General features: G+C 37.5%; 1 long non-coding RNA gene across 10 annotated transcripts in view; it reads left to right on the forward strand.

The window, feature by feature from the left end:
• The first annotated feature begins 42 nt into the window (after positions 1-42).
• LOC110476747 (uncharacterized) overlaps positions 43-15,144 on the forward strand; it is a 32,635-nt gene continuing 17,533 nt past the window's right edge. Inside the window, exons 1-4 of one of the 10 annotated variants that reach the window (XR_014955483.1) lie at positions 43-630; positions 7,664-11,318; positions 13,062-13,163; positions 13,495-13,561. This is a non-coding gene — a long non-coding RNA (uncharacterized LOC110476747). The other 9 variants (XR_014955463.1, XR_014955485.1, XR_014955417.1 and 6 more) reach the window with 9 other exon arrangements.

Consider the following 15,144-nt stretch of genomic DNA (forward strand, 5'->3'; position numbering starts at 1 on the left):
GGCGGGGGCGGGGCCAGCGCCGGGCGGGCCGCGCTGCGCTGCGCGGGGCCGCCAGCGCCCGAGCTGTTCCTGGCTCCCTCCCTCCCTCCCTGCCCCGCGGCGCGGCGGGACGGGACGGCGGCGGGGGCCGCCCTGCGGCGCCTCCCCGGCGCGCCGGGCCGGGCCGGGCCGCACCTGCTCCCCCCAGCTGAGGCCCGGGCGGCGGCGGCCCCGCAGCGCTCGCCCCGGTGGCGGGGGGGCCGCGCCGGGGAGTTGGTGATTAACCTGCGGGCCATTGAATACCCGCCTAAAGTCGCGCCCAGGGTGGGGTTTAACCTTGTCCGAGGCTCGGTGCCTCCCGTGTGACTCTCTGCCCGAGAGCCTGGGGCGGCCAGTTCTGCTGCCGCCGAAGCGCTGCGGGGATGCGCAGCTCCCTGTTGAAAATCTCTGCTCTAAATCTCAGCCTAGAGCCCGCCTCGCAGTCGTTTTTGGAAGTTTCAGGCTCAAGAGGTCGAGGTGATGTGGGGGTCTCCGCAAGCGTCTCTGCAGCTGCGGGCTGCAGGAGCTCGAGTTTGTGGCTGGCGCTTGAATCCATGCTGGCCCCTTTTCCTCGGGCTGAGCTGCAAGGAGCTCAGCAGCTGCGGCATTTAGGTCAGTGCTCCGCTTCTCTTGCGTCAGGAAAGCTGTCAGTGCGGCCCCAGCCTCCTGCTCCCCGGGGCGGCAGGAGGGAGTGAGTCAGGAGATTGTTCCAGTGATAGCACGGAAAATACCTTCTCTCCTAATGCCTGCCTCTGCTTTCCTGACACGCTACTCCTGGTTGCGTTTTTAAAAAGCACTTAGCGCTGTATGATTTTGCATTGTGAGTTGATGTGTTACTATAACGGGTCCGTCGTAACATCTGTAATTAATTTCTTGCTGTAGTTATTCCTTTAATTTGTGCAGCAAGGTTGAATTAATGTTTGAGAGTATTTTGTTCTATTAGAGGAAGTTTTATGCCCGATTGGAGAAATACTGCAATGAAATCTGCAAAGAATTATGTCACGAGCACTGATTTTTTTGGTTGATGTTGGGGTTTGCTTCATTAGTGCTTTGATTGTAGTGTAAGTTTTACCTTTTCCCAGGGGTGACCAGAGTCTGCCGTTTTGTTTTGTCCTTCCACAAACCTCTGTTTTAAGTGTGTGCAGCCTAAGAGATAATGTGGTTAAAAGGTGTTTACGTGTATGTGTTTATGCTCTGGAAGGATTAGATAGATGTTTTCCCTCCTTGTTAGCATGGGCTGATTTTGGAAAAGCTCTAGTACTAGATCCCAGTTCTCCGATAAGTTAGAATTCATGACTCAACACTGTTAAGACTTTTTAAGCTGCCTAATGCCTCCATTCTCTCCTTTGTCTCCTCCCTCCCACCCCCAACTTTTTTGGTAAATTAACTTATATTTCAGGACAGACATTTTAGCAGGGTCTAGGAAGAAATACTTTACAATGAGGGTGGTGAAAAACTATCAGGTTGTTAGAGGGGTGGTAGGTGTCTCATTTCGTGGAAACATTCAAGGTCATTTTGGCTGGGCTCTGAGCAACGTGGTCTTGTAGATGTCCATGCTCATTGCATGAAGTTGGACTAGATGAGCTTTAAAGGTCCCTTCCAACTCAAAGTATTCCATGACTTCAGGTGTTTTTTATGTACCCCTGAGTACCGCAATAGGATTTACTGGTATCCTTTATCTTTTTTCCTCCCTGACATTCAAGCTGATTAAAGGCAAGCCCATGCCACAGACAGAAGCCAGAACCTGAGTTTTTCCATATGCTTGAGGAACAGAATTTTTGTTCTGGCAAAGAAAAGAAACAGACATTTTTCATAGAACTTGAACTTAATTTGTCCCAAACAAAGCAGAATTATTACATGACGCTGACTCTGCAGTCACTAGGAATTTATGTGAGTGTTCCAGATGTGGACTGGTAATGACTTTGAGGTCTAGTTAAACTGTTGTTTGCTCAAATGGAGTTTTGTCTTGCATGTTGTGTCAATTTGGCTAGATTTGGTTTCAATTTAACTAAGAGTGCATGAGCACATGGCTTATTTCTTGTTTTATCAATTTCTATCTGCCTTTTGAAACTTTTTTCGTAACATAGAATTAGGAGGGTTTTAAGATAGAATTTTTGAAGATCCTTTGGTTCAGGCAAGTGAATGAACATCCATGTCTGGTTTAACTTCCTGAATCAGGGAATCATCCTCTTGTTGCACTCTGTTCAAGCATTGTTTGCCAACTTTGTGACTACATGGGCACGGTGAAGACTCAGAGACTCCCTCCAAACCCCAAGATGAACTCACGACATGAGTGTTAAGGCTTGATATATATATATATATATATGTGTGTGTGTGTGTATATATATATGTATCTATGTATATGTACGTATATATATATATATGGAGCTTTCAAAGAGTAACAAATCTGTACAAGAAACCATTATCTGAAACATAGTTAAGAATGTTAGGGAAAAAATATTCAGGGTGTTTATTTAGAAAATTGTACTTGGGCTGAGAGCATATGCTATTCATGTGTGTCTTCTAAAAATATTTTCACATGCAAATTACACACCCGTTGGCTGCTCAGTTCTAACCATGTTGTTGCTGCATGATGGTCTCTGAGAAACTGAGAATGGAGTGGGAGGTACCAGCTGAAAATGTTTGCTCGGAAGGTTTTGTTTTTGGGATTTTACTTCTGCTCGACTTTCCTCCTCTTTCCAAAACCTAACATAAGACCATTTTCAAAATGGCACTTTTCAAGTTTGAATTTTAATGTAAGAATAATACAGTAACTAATTATGTATGTACCTCTTTTTCTCTGTTTAATTGCTTAAATATATTAATTATGTTCTGTTTTTCAAGTACACACCACAAGAAAGCCATTGTCTCAATTTTTTTTTTTTTTGTATATGAAGTCCAGGTGACTCTGATTGTAAACTTTCTTGCATTCCTCAACTATTTTTAAGCCCACAAATTAGTAGCATTACTGATTGTGATATATACACATAGTATCCTTTTGCTATTGCATTGCAGTATTTTAACCAAAGGGAGAAAGATCTTTTCTAAGAAGAGAGAGATTCTAAAATAAGAGGCCAAGTTTTTTTTTGTCAACTACTGCCTGTTTAAACCCTTTATTTTTTCTGCAGTAAAAACCTCTTACATTTTTATGACTCATTTTCAAAAGTACAGGGGAAAAAAGAAGAAGAAGCACTGCATTTTTTCCCTACTATGGTGCCTGTAGCCTTCACAGAACAGGAGAAATCTATGTATTGCTCTGAGGTAAAGGTAGATTTCTTTTTTTCTTCTTGGGTCTTATGAGAGTGCCTCTTATTTTGTCATCTTTAGCAGGAGTGTGTTTTTTGCTGTGTAGAAAGAGAGAAGCTGAACACTTTGCACCTGATGTACTGCTCTCAGAAATCACTGCAAAGATTTCCATTTGGGAATTGCAGCTGGCCTTCAAAATAATTTCTTAATTTTCATACTATTCTTAAAGTGATTTTACCTCCATTTCCTACAGCCCATAGGCTTCTGACCCCATTCCAGTAGGGAACAATAGCTAAAAGTTAACTTAGTATTTCTGTATTTTCAGAAATGAATTATTTTCTGGAATATTTATAGTGGGAAGATACCAGTGATGAAATGTTTTTTCTGAAACCCATGGAAAGCTGAGTGCTATCTGATATGATCATAGTAGTTATGTTGTGCATTTGTGTCCTTAGGAATCTTCCAGTAATTAGGTTATGTTTCTGTGGTGTTCTATTGCTACTCTTGTGAAAATCAGCAAAAAATAGAAAATACAACTTAATGTTGATGGAAGAATTTGGATAAGACTCAGCATGAGGTAATATGACAACAGTCAAACAAAATTAATGTCTTTGTAGTTGCAAAGATATTGGCTAACTTGATGTTAAGGACTTGAAAAACTGTGAAAGTTTGGAGTTGCATTGGTTAAAAGACTTTCAAAGTAAGAAGGGTTACAGCAAACCAGGTGTTTTGAAATTAAATTAACAAATAGTTTACACTTGCCCAGATGTGATTTGCTGGTTTCTGGTTTCATACATTAATTTCTCTTTTAAGGCAGGTTATATTTGCCTCTCCTTTTTGTTTGGCCTTTATACTGTTTTTCTCTTCCTCTGTATGGAAGTCTGGAATTTCTAAGATGTTTTTAGGTTTAACTGATTGATTTATAGCAGAATTCCAAGATATATTATCAGTAAGATTTCATTCATTTTGAAAATAGTGATTTCCAGCAGTAGTTGCTAAAGACAGTGTTGTACAGGAGTTTAGGAAAATTGGGATGGTGTAAAAGGTGCTATTACTCTTTTGTGTGTGTTTATAAAAGGGAAAGGAATACTAAATTATATCCATGCAAGTAAGCAATAATTGATATAATGACACTTCCAGAAAGAATCTAAGTTGTTTCTTTGTTTTCAAAGTAACTTTAAAGCCTTCTTTGAAAAAAGAAGTGGTAAGCAAATATATTAAAGTTGAACCCTTGTGAATCTTGGAAAAATAAAATTCTAAGTATCTTAGCTGCAGAACCCAGTTCCTATGTTAGCAGAGCAAAGAATATTAAGTAATACACTCACTGTCCAAGAAATTGGCCAGTTCTTTTTACACTCCATAATGTGTTTGAAGATATTTTTCATGTATTCTGGTACTTTCAGAAGGAAGAATCTTTTCAAGGAGACTGATTCTAAGTTTGTAAGATGTCAGTTGGTACTGACAAAGGAAGAAAGGTGAAATTTAAAAGTGACAGATAATCCATTCTTACTTACTATTTAAACTTATGTTGACGTAGCATTACCTGTCCATTAGAGACTTTCCCCTCTGGTACTTGAAGCACTTGAGCTACATTTTATCACCATTATCTTGTGATTCTCTTCTTACTTTGTCTTGGAGGTTTTTGCTGTCTGCAATCCCATTTGATTAAAAGTCCTGTGTAAGGACGCTGGTATTGTTACAGCCACTTTACACTGTGTGTGAACCGAGGCTCCAGCTTCTGGCATCTTTCGAGTGAGTGCTGTGTAAATGCAAAGAAAGACTGATGCTTATTCTGAGTTTAAAATGCCTGTCCTATCTCCTCTTTCTGGATTTGCCAGTGTATTGCATACTGCCCTGATTTTTCAGAGTTGCTTGAGTCTAAAGAGTTTGTTAAAGTTGGTAGGACTAATTCTGTGTGAGCTTAAAGACCTTGCAAAATCTTTCCTATTTCTGAATTATCCTGTCATAGTTTTATTTGGTTTTTTTAATGTAAAAAAAATTTATTTGTATATGAAGTAATTCCTTAGATAGGGCTAATGAAAGAAAATAATTTGTCTTTATTAAGGTGTAGGACCCCAATATTTTTATGTGACAGTTTTTGCTTCTGGTGCTGAATCACCACATGATTTTGTTACGCTAGTTGCTGTGAGAATGCATGTAGTTCTTCACCCTCAAATAGGAGACATTTTGGGCCTAGAGACCACTACCCTTTTCTAAATAAATTATTTTTTAAAATCTCTAAACTGTTTTTAGACCATTTTTTTCTGTAATTCCTGGACCCTGGGTTGACAAGGAGTGTAGGGAGTGGATGAGTGGGATCATGGTGGTAACAAAAAATGATTATCTTTTTTCCCCTCTAGCCTAAAATATCAATCGTTCAACTTATAGCTGAAATAAAATATTGCTGAGTTCTGGTTTGCTGATGTAAATTTAGTACCTCTCTCCTTCTCAAGTATTGCAAACCAGTGGCCTGTTAAGTGCATCTAAGTGTATGTCTTCTTCCCTGTCGATCTCTCAACCTTTCTTTGTATGTTAAAATTAGAGATATGTTCCAAAGCTGTGGTAGTGTTCAGGACTTGCTCTGTATAAAGCAGGATTTCTACCTTTGCCTTTAGAACAGAAGGGAATGTCTGTGGTTGTCCTTTTCAGCCTGAAAGTGCTTTTTCCGTAGATCAGAAAGGTTATTAACTAGCCACACTGGTCATTTTTATATAATCTGTGGTGTGCTAATGCAGAAGTTTCAAGGTGTCATTCTCTGTACAAAATATGGTATAATTGACACAATTCTGTCTCTTTTTTTTTTTTCCTTTTGGTTGCTTTTTTTCCTAGTTAAACTCTTCAGTAAAGTCATTCTGCACCTTGACCAAAACTCAAAACCACTCATCTGCTTTTTACATGGCAGCAGCACCTAGCAAGGTGTGGCTATGCCTGTGTTGGCAAAATACCATGGAGCATCTCCTTGCGATTTTTTTTCTCTCTTCTCTCAGGGTGCCAGGGCAGGGACTTGTTGCTTGGTAGTCAGGTGATGACCTTCCTTTCTCATCTAGAGTGCCAAACACCACACTTCTAAGAAGGGTTACAAACATGGAAATGCAGTTAGTTTTATTGCAAACAACTATTCTAAAGTAATTTTTTTCTTTCTAAAGCAATAGAGTTTATTGTTAAAAGGAAACTTAAATATTTGGTAGACTCAATTGCTCACCCTTCTTAATCAGAAAAAATATTGAAGGTTCTTAACACAAGTATATCTAAGCTACACAAGCTATCTAAGGTAGAAATTTGCTGGTGAAGATGCTCTGTCAGTTTGAGATCTGACTGACCTCTTGGTTTCAGCTGTAGAATTGCTGGCTGGATTGTTGTCTCTTCCTGCTTCCTACCTGCATGTTTGAACCATGTCCCTTTCTTTCATGACTTTGTGGTTGATGTGTTTGCACCATGATGTGACCTAACTTCTGACACTTAAACACTGTTGAGAAAATCTCTTTTTGTGGATATGTAGGAGAAAATTGTTGGAGTAGCCTATAGTTTAAGCGAATGAGGTCAAATAGGGACAGGCCCTCTATGCCACCTAGCAAACAGCAGTGGCTGCTAATGAATGCTTGGGGAAGGCATGTAAATAATGTCTGGAACTGTAGAATTTAAATGCTTTTCTGTGTATTTAAAATTACCCCAGAACCCAGTGTTTTTAAATGACCTTTGAATGGTCCTAAGACCAAAGTTATCAAAGCTGCTAAAGTAAAGTTCTTTTTTTTTAACTTTTACTGCTATTTATTTATTGTTGCTACTGTTACCACTTAAGTAGTGCCTATATTGTTTACAGTAGTGTTCACAGTATCAATATTTGAAGTTACTTCAAATATTAAATATTCAGGTATTAAATGTTCAAATTAATAATTTAGAAGATGAACTTTATTTATTGTTTGGCAGAGTTCATGTATTGTCACACAGCATAGATAAACTGTCACACTATTTCATGCTTCAGAACAGAGGATATTACTGAACTAATATAAGGCAAATTTATTTTGTAATCCAGCTTGGGTAACCATGTTTTTATAAAACATTTTAACTTTTTCTATTATTATTTCAGTGAGGGTGTTTTTGGGTGTTTGGGGTTTTTTTGTTGATTTTTTTGGTTTGTTTTTTTTTTTTTTTTTTTGTAATTAGCAATGTTGTACCATATTTCTTGCATGAAATAAAGGTGTAAAGTTACACACGAATCCAAAATGGAGGTCCTTATCAGAGCAAAACTGGAGGAACAAAACAAAATGGCAGTACTAAAGCAGAGGTTCCCAAACTTTCTCTGCTGAAGTTTGGTCACTGACCTTGATATCTAAAGGATTGTTGGTGCCAGTGATGTTAATTTATCTTTATATTCTCTCTATATTTTTTCTCTTTGTAGTTTTTAGGTTTCTAGGTATCTCTCAGAGCAGGACCTCTATCCTACATTCATCAGCCTGTGAACCACCTGAAACCATGACCCAACCCTGTGCTTAGGGGTTCATCACCCCTACTTCACTCCATCCTTTTGCCATCCATCAGAATCTACCCTGGTACATCAGGTCCCCTTGGAAAGCTGCTCTCATAACAGTACCTGGTTAGAAGACATTTGAAGTAAAATGCAAGTGTGGTACTGGTTCTGAGTACAGCTGGAAGTGCTGTAATGTTCCATGCTTAGGAATAATGTGTGGCAAGTGACTGGTCCTACAAACCCTTCTGCAGCTAAGTAATCCTATCAAAGGCAGTTGAGTGCATTTGATTAAGGATTACATGCGATTAGTGGTCTGCAAGGTTGAGAGTACAACTTGTGTCATTAATGAGTATTCACATATTAATGCTGCTTTGAGCAGAGATTGAACTAGATGACCTCTGAGGCCTGCTCCCACTAGAATGATTTTTTGATTTTCACACTTGTATTATGCAAATAGGTAACTTCCTTTATTAAAAAAAATCATTAGTTCAATAAGCTGAACTCTAGTATGTCCCTGCCATTATTTTATCTAATTGCATCTTGTTGTAGCATGGAGTTGCAAATGTGATCCAAGTTTAAGATTTAAAACAGTAAGAGGAATACACCCATGACTTTTCTCTGTATTGCTTCAAATTCTTTGTATACAGTTTTATGTCAGATTTAATTCCTTGTGTAACAATTCTTTCCTAGCATCAGTTGACTTGTTCTAGAATTAGTTCAGAGTAGAATGCCTGAAAATTTGATGTTTTAAGTGCAATTGAGGTGTGTGAATGGATTTAAACTTACTCTGCCTAATTCAGGTACCACTAGTACTGAGACTATGGTAACAAAGGTATCAGTGCAGGTTAGCTGCCTAAGAAAGGTTTGAGGCCCTAAAAGCTTTCCAAAGCAAAGACTCAGAATGTGAAAGAGCATTCTTATATTAAAAAAAAAAAAAATCCCAAACCCACTATCACCCGCCCTCTTTAGAATATACTATGTAAAATCTGAATACATCTATCTACATATTTATTAAGATGTATCTATTGAGACACAGCTGGTTGAATTTAATAAACAATAATCCTTCTCATGTGCAGGGAATCATATGGATTTTCTTCTGTGTCTGCATAAACTTTGTACCCATTGATACTTCTATAACTGTTCTCATTTAGTATTGTTAATTACTTTGAGCATGAATTTGGTGATAAGAGAGGAAATCTCTAAACTGCTGCCTGTAAAAGGCCAATCACTTTCACTTGCATGCAATTTGAAATGTTTTTATGTAACATTTTTAAGCCTCCCAATAGGTGAATTAATCTCAGTAACAGGCTATAGTTGTTTTCATATCGTATTGGTAGCCGTGTATTTAAAAAAAACACTTGGTTGCATGCTTTTATTTAAAAATACAAGGAGTATGGTAACATCACAACTATGTGTTAAGGACCTGGCAGGTCTCTTGGGCTTTTAGGGAGTATAGAAAGTAATTAAAAGGAATAAGAGGTGCTAAGAAGGAGTGGAGTTATTTCTTTATGCTGCTCTTCACAACAAGGATGTTGTGGGCATTTTATTATTTTCAAATAATGTTGATTGAATGTTATCTGATTATGGGATTAGAGTGGCAAAAGACTGAATGCTGGAATGAAGTGCTAAAGACTCGTAAGTCGGCAGGACTCCATGCTATTCATTCCTTTAGTGGTTCTAAAGGATGAAGTGGCTGATCTGCTAAGAAGAATGCATCTCGTTAGGATGAAATGCTGTGCCAGAAGACCGGAAGCTGTCAAGTGCTGTACGTACTGTACTTCTAAACTGAACACAAAGAGCAGAACTGGAATTTGCAGACCAAGGACTCTTATTTTAATGCTACTTAAGTAGCTTTGAATTCTGCATGGATAGTCTAGTAGTTCTGTGAGAACAAGATACAACAGCTTTCTATGCAGTTGTATCTTAGAGGTAATGAAAAATACCAGCTGCAGCTGGGGTACTTGTCATGTGTCTGTTGCCTGTGTGTTTTTTTTTCCCATAATAACATGGGCATAGGCTGCAGTCTGTACTTCAGTTTGGTCTGTTTGTGGGTTGGTCTTCTATATCTGTCTGCCCAGTACTTGGACTTCTGAAATCCCTGAATTCTTATTAAACTGTAAATGACTTTTCAGTTTTCCTTTTTGATAAAGTTTGAAATCAGGTAGTGGATTTGAAAGTTGGAAAAGGCCAGTCCTAACCTAAGCAGACATGTTTAACTGCATTAATCTCTTCTGTGTTTAGCAGTCTAAACAATTACTAAGTTGCTTGTGTTGTTAGTAGACAAGAGAGGGATGGACCTCTATACTGATACACTCACACACCCTGTTTAGTTCATCCCACCTTAAACTTGCAGTGTATGGCCTTTGGCAGGAAATTGTACCCCATGCGATTTGGTGAGGCTTTGTGAATCGTCATTTTTGATGCCATTGTGGGAGTGATGACCAGTGATGCAGAGGTGGAACTGAAAACTAAAGCACTCCGGTAGTATCCTATGCTGCTTTCAGTGGCAGAGCTGTGATTTACCTTGTAATTTGCACTCAGGTGGCAACAGCAGTTTCTTAAGTACTGACATTTGTAGCTGCAATTAGCTGTGTCATCTTGTCCCCTCACTTTCCCTCCTGTTGTATTAGCACAGCGATTTGTGCCATCATGCAGTGACTGGAATCAGAAAATTGATCCTGACTTGGACAGGGGTCTGTGGCAAGCAGCAATTTCTAACCCAAGCTAGTTCCTCACTCTAGTCTAGTGGGTGGCTCCATGAGGAGATTGGGATTGTGACCTAAGGATCAGGACAAGCCATAGGATGGTCCTCTCTCTTTGAACTGGCATTTTACCAGAATAGATGCTCATCAGATTATGCCTCTAGAATCTGTGACTCATCTTGCCCTCAAGTAAGCATCCAAAGTAAAATACTGAATACATTCTGTAAAATCAGAGAAAGTTGTGAGAAACTTGAAGACAGTCTTCTAAAGCTGTCTGTATTAGCATGATGATGGTAGATGATATTTGGTGTTCTTAGCTACAAAATATTTCATGCTGAAGGGAGTAACTTGAACTACTTGAAGATAATTCTATATTACAAGCAAATGTTCTTCAAAACTACGTGTATCATTATAGATATCCAAGTGAAAGCCTCTTTGAAGAGAAGAAATATATAATGTATAAGAAACATCCCTAAACTGTATTAAAGGTGCTCTGCAGTAGCATTGAATGGAAGTTCCGTATCTGGGCATCTCTGCTTAGATTAACTGTCTATATGGTTTAATGAATTCATTTATACTTTATCAATCACTGCATATACATATCCTTTGTGTTTTAAATGCTATTGTTAAGTAACAAGTTCTTGAAAAGCAGATAAAGTGTTTTCAGTAACTTTACACAAAATAAAGTTGCTGTATTTCTTGCTTTCAGTTCAATTACTTCAGATGATCTGTAAATTTTCAATAATGGCAATACATTCATTCTGCCATTTGGAGGAGCCTGTGCCACAGAATAATGATCTGAAGAAAGCTCACTCATTTGCAAGGAAGAGTCTTCATTTGGGAATTAGCACTGATGCAGCACAAGGGTGCTTTTTCAAGTACAGGTAAGTTTTTTTTAAAATATACTTACTTGGGTTTGATATGCTGGCATTTCATTTACATCAGCATATGTGCTGTATCCTGTCAGAGCCTTTGTGTTGGTCATTTGATACATGAAGTATGTTGAAATTAAAAGGCACATGTAGGAGCAGACATACTTATGAGATGAGTGGAGGGAAATAGTCTGGAAAATAATTCTAGCACCATTTATTATCTCTGGAGTAGCTGTCAATGGAGGTTATGGTCTTAATGACACAATTCCCTTTTGCTGCATGCTTTTTCAGACTTGTTGTATGTGTTTATTATATAAATTCAGTGTTTTGCTAAGCCTGAGTTTGGATCAAAACGTTAGTAAGTCTCAAGTCATTCAGAGGCAGCAAAAAGGGAGAACAGTTAGGTTTTCACAATTGTAAAATTTTCTACTTAAAAATATTCAGCATTGGAATTTTAAAAAAATAATTTAAATTTAATCTTTTAAAGTGTGTTATTAAATCTTGTAATTGTAACACTAATGGTTTCTGTATGTAGTGTTTATTTTTTTCAAGATATCCAATTATTTTTATAACTTAATCATGACTTCACAGCACAAATTGGTTTATAGTAATATTCTGTATGGGAGTGATATGCAACGTACATTCAATAAGAACTATTAGCAGTAAATTAATGTGAACATTTAAACAGGCACTTGAATTTCTTGTGTTCTCATTGCAAAGTGTGGGGATTCTCTAACTACCAATGGGTTTGATGTTCCAACCAGCAGCCAAATAAATGATAATTTATTGAAAAAAAAATCCAACAGCTAAATACTTCTTATCAGGTAGAGCACAATTAGTTAGCCTTTTCAGTGGTGCACAAATCAAGAATCTTTTAATGATATCTGTCTACTTTGTTAGACAAATTATTAGTTAAATTACAGGATCACTTGCATCTTTCTAGATGCATATACGATCTGAGAAGCCTTAACAATATCATTTGTCATGCAGAAAATCCTGCAGAATTAAGTGGTTTTCAAATTTGCCAGGTATATTACTGTGGTATCTTTGGGGTCTGGAAACAGAGGCTCCTTTCTGCATGTTTTTGTGCACATTTGACTTCATGTCAGTGCCTTCCTGGTAGAGAACTGATGCTGAGAACTTCAGCGACATAGAAAGAACATCAGTTTTTTTGAGTGTAAGCTTTTAGTTTAGTCCTCTCATTCTTGTAGGAAGCATGAAGGTGTTGTTTTAAAGAAATGCTTTATAAATGTAATCGATAATTAGAAGTCAGAAACTAGTTTAAAATAACTTTTGAACTGTTAGTGTACTCCGAACAGGAACAGCAGTAGTGAAAAGGAGGCAGTTGCTTCAGTGTACTTCTAAAAATTGAAATGCATGTCAATAAAGTCATCACAAACCAGAATTATCTGGTCCTATTTTGCAGTATGAATGCTGTGAATAGTGTTCACTAGATAGAATTTTAAGTTTTGGGTTTTTTTTAATGATACAGAATTATAAAAACTGAGGTATTTGGTGTATCCAAATTTATTTTTAATGTAATTAAAGAACAATATTTATTCTTAAGCTTATTAGGTCCTGTTGGTGAGAATCTATTCTAGCTGTACATTAAATCAGACTTTCATGGAACACAGTTCCATTGAATCCAAAGTAGGACAAGAGTAAAACAAAACCCAAGTTCTGTATTATTCATAACAATGCTTATGGTGTCCATAATATGGATATTAAGAGCAGCAAGTGTATTTTTTTTTCCAGACTTTTTCAGCAGAAGTGTTGTTTTCCTAACACAACCTCTGGTACAAGGATAAAATTGGGTTTTTGTCAAAGAACAGAGTCCTGTATCTGAAGAGTAAGAAGGTAAGGTATTGAGATTATATCATTTCAGTAAGCAGTTAACAATAATTTTGGTTATTTGTTACTTTGCACAGAAATATACAAAAATACTTGATTCGTCATGCATCAAGAAGTCTCAAACATTTTATATCAGTTCCTTTTTGCTGGCTGGGGTTTTTTTCCCCCATTTTATCTCATGGGTGGAATTTCTGAAAGCATTCAGCTCTGCTTTCTAAATGTGTTTTCTGTGAAATCAATGAGCTGACCTGAGTGGGAATGAAGGTTGGTTTATCTTTGGTGAGTCAAAGTTAAGTTGTCATTAAGTGATGTTGAAATACCATACTTCAAATGCTAGGTCCTTGACATTCAGTGGGATGGCAATCTCAGAAGTGACTACTGGGGACTCCCAAGCTACAGATCAGGTAAATAACTTCTTTGGAGGAGGAAATTAAAGGTGTCTTCTTTTCAAAATTATGATAATTAAGTAGCAAAGTGTGCAACTTAAACTATAAATATTTCCCATTTAACATTTCATTTAAAGTAGACATATCTATATTTGTGAGAGTATTTGTTAGTTGCAGTTTGAGCCTTATATAATTATCTAACATTTCAGCAGTACTGTTCCTAAAGAGGATTTCTATACTGACACAGAACATGAATATCTAGTTCTAATCCAATTTTCCAATGTGAACCTGTGTGTAGTTGGTCCAATTACTGTGATTTTAATTTTGCAGCAATGTCTTTTGATATTGAATGTATAATTTAGACCTAACAGTTTCCATATTAGAGGAAGTGATAGGGGCTCTGTTCAGATCATAGGATTAACTTGGTTTATTTCCTGCTTCAGCTAGTCCCCACTTTCTTCAAAGACAGGGTAACTCTGTGTTGTGACAGCTCAGCACAGTTTGTAACAGACAGCCTTAACATCACCCAAAACTGATGCTGTTATACTTTATTTCTGCTCTTGGAAAGTAGAGCAGTGCTGCGGCCTCTTTAATGAGGGCAGGAAACTTGGAGAGGAATGGTGTACAATGGCAACAGGAGCTGCTATGGCCATCTCTGGTAGCTTGTCCTAGTTCATAATCCAGGGTCCTCTGTTACTCTGCTTTCTGGGGGGAATGGGGAGGGAAAAGTGGAAAATAGTTCTGTAATTGTTAAAAAAAGCAGTAAGTTTTCCTTGTTAAAAAACAAAAAGTTTTTCTTCTGTCATAGTGTTTCAAAGAGAAAACATGACAGATTTGGGTATTTGTTTTTAAGACTTATCCAATTTCAACTATAGACTTGCTTCCTTGCCACCTTCAAAACCAGGAAAATAATATAAAAGGATCAGTATTTTAAGATCAAGAATAAAAATAGAGAGTATTTTAAGATAAAAGATTACAACAAATCAAAGAAATACTTGTATTACCTTTTAAGATATTTAACTTCAATGGACTGTTAACATCAATGAGACGTATTTAGGATTTTCTATGTTCAGTTCTATAGGCAATATAGAATGTGAGAGAAACAGCTGCATCTGACATAGATCATCTGCTTTAAGAAAATAAGCAACTATTCCTGCCAAGCAATTGGTTAAATCTATTAAAATACAAGTGGCCTTATAGTAGCTTTCTAATTCATTTAAGTGCATAGAAGGAGTATCGCATGTTTGTAATAAGTTGTGTGTTCCTAAGTGGTGAAGAATACAAGGTTTGGGGGTTTTTCCCCTGTTGAAATGAGTAATCCATGTAATTCTTGCCACAGGATATACTAAACGACTGGGGCAAATTCCTGTACCTCTTGAATTCGTAAACTTATACAAAATCTGAGCAACAGTTACTAAAGTTTCTTTATAACTAAAAAAAATCATGTAGCACACAGCACATTCAATCTTAGAGAAGCGACGTATTTTAAGAGACAGTTCATATCACTGTAGGTAAGTTTGTGCCATTAGCACTCTAAAATAGAAGTATCTGAGCAATACATAAGCCGTGCATGTACCTCTCTCTGTGGGTAACCCATTGAT

Source organism: Lonchura striata, chromosome 1 (genome assembly GCF_050655825.1).
Source record: "Lonchura striata isolate lonStrDom1 chromosome 1, ASM5065582v1, whole genome shotgun sequence".
NCBI lineage: Eukaryota > Metazoa > Chordata > Aves > Passeriformes > Estrildidae > Lonchura > Lonchura striata.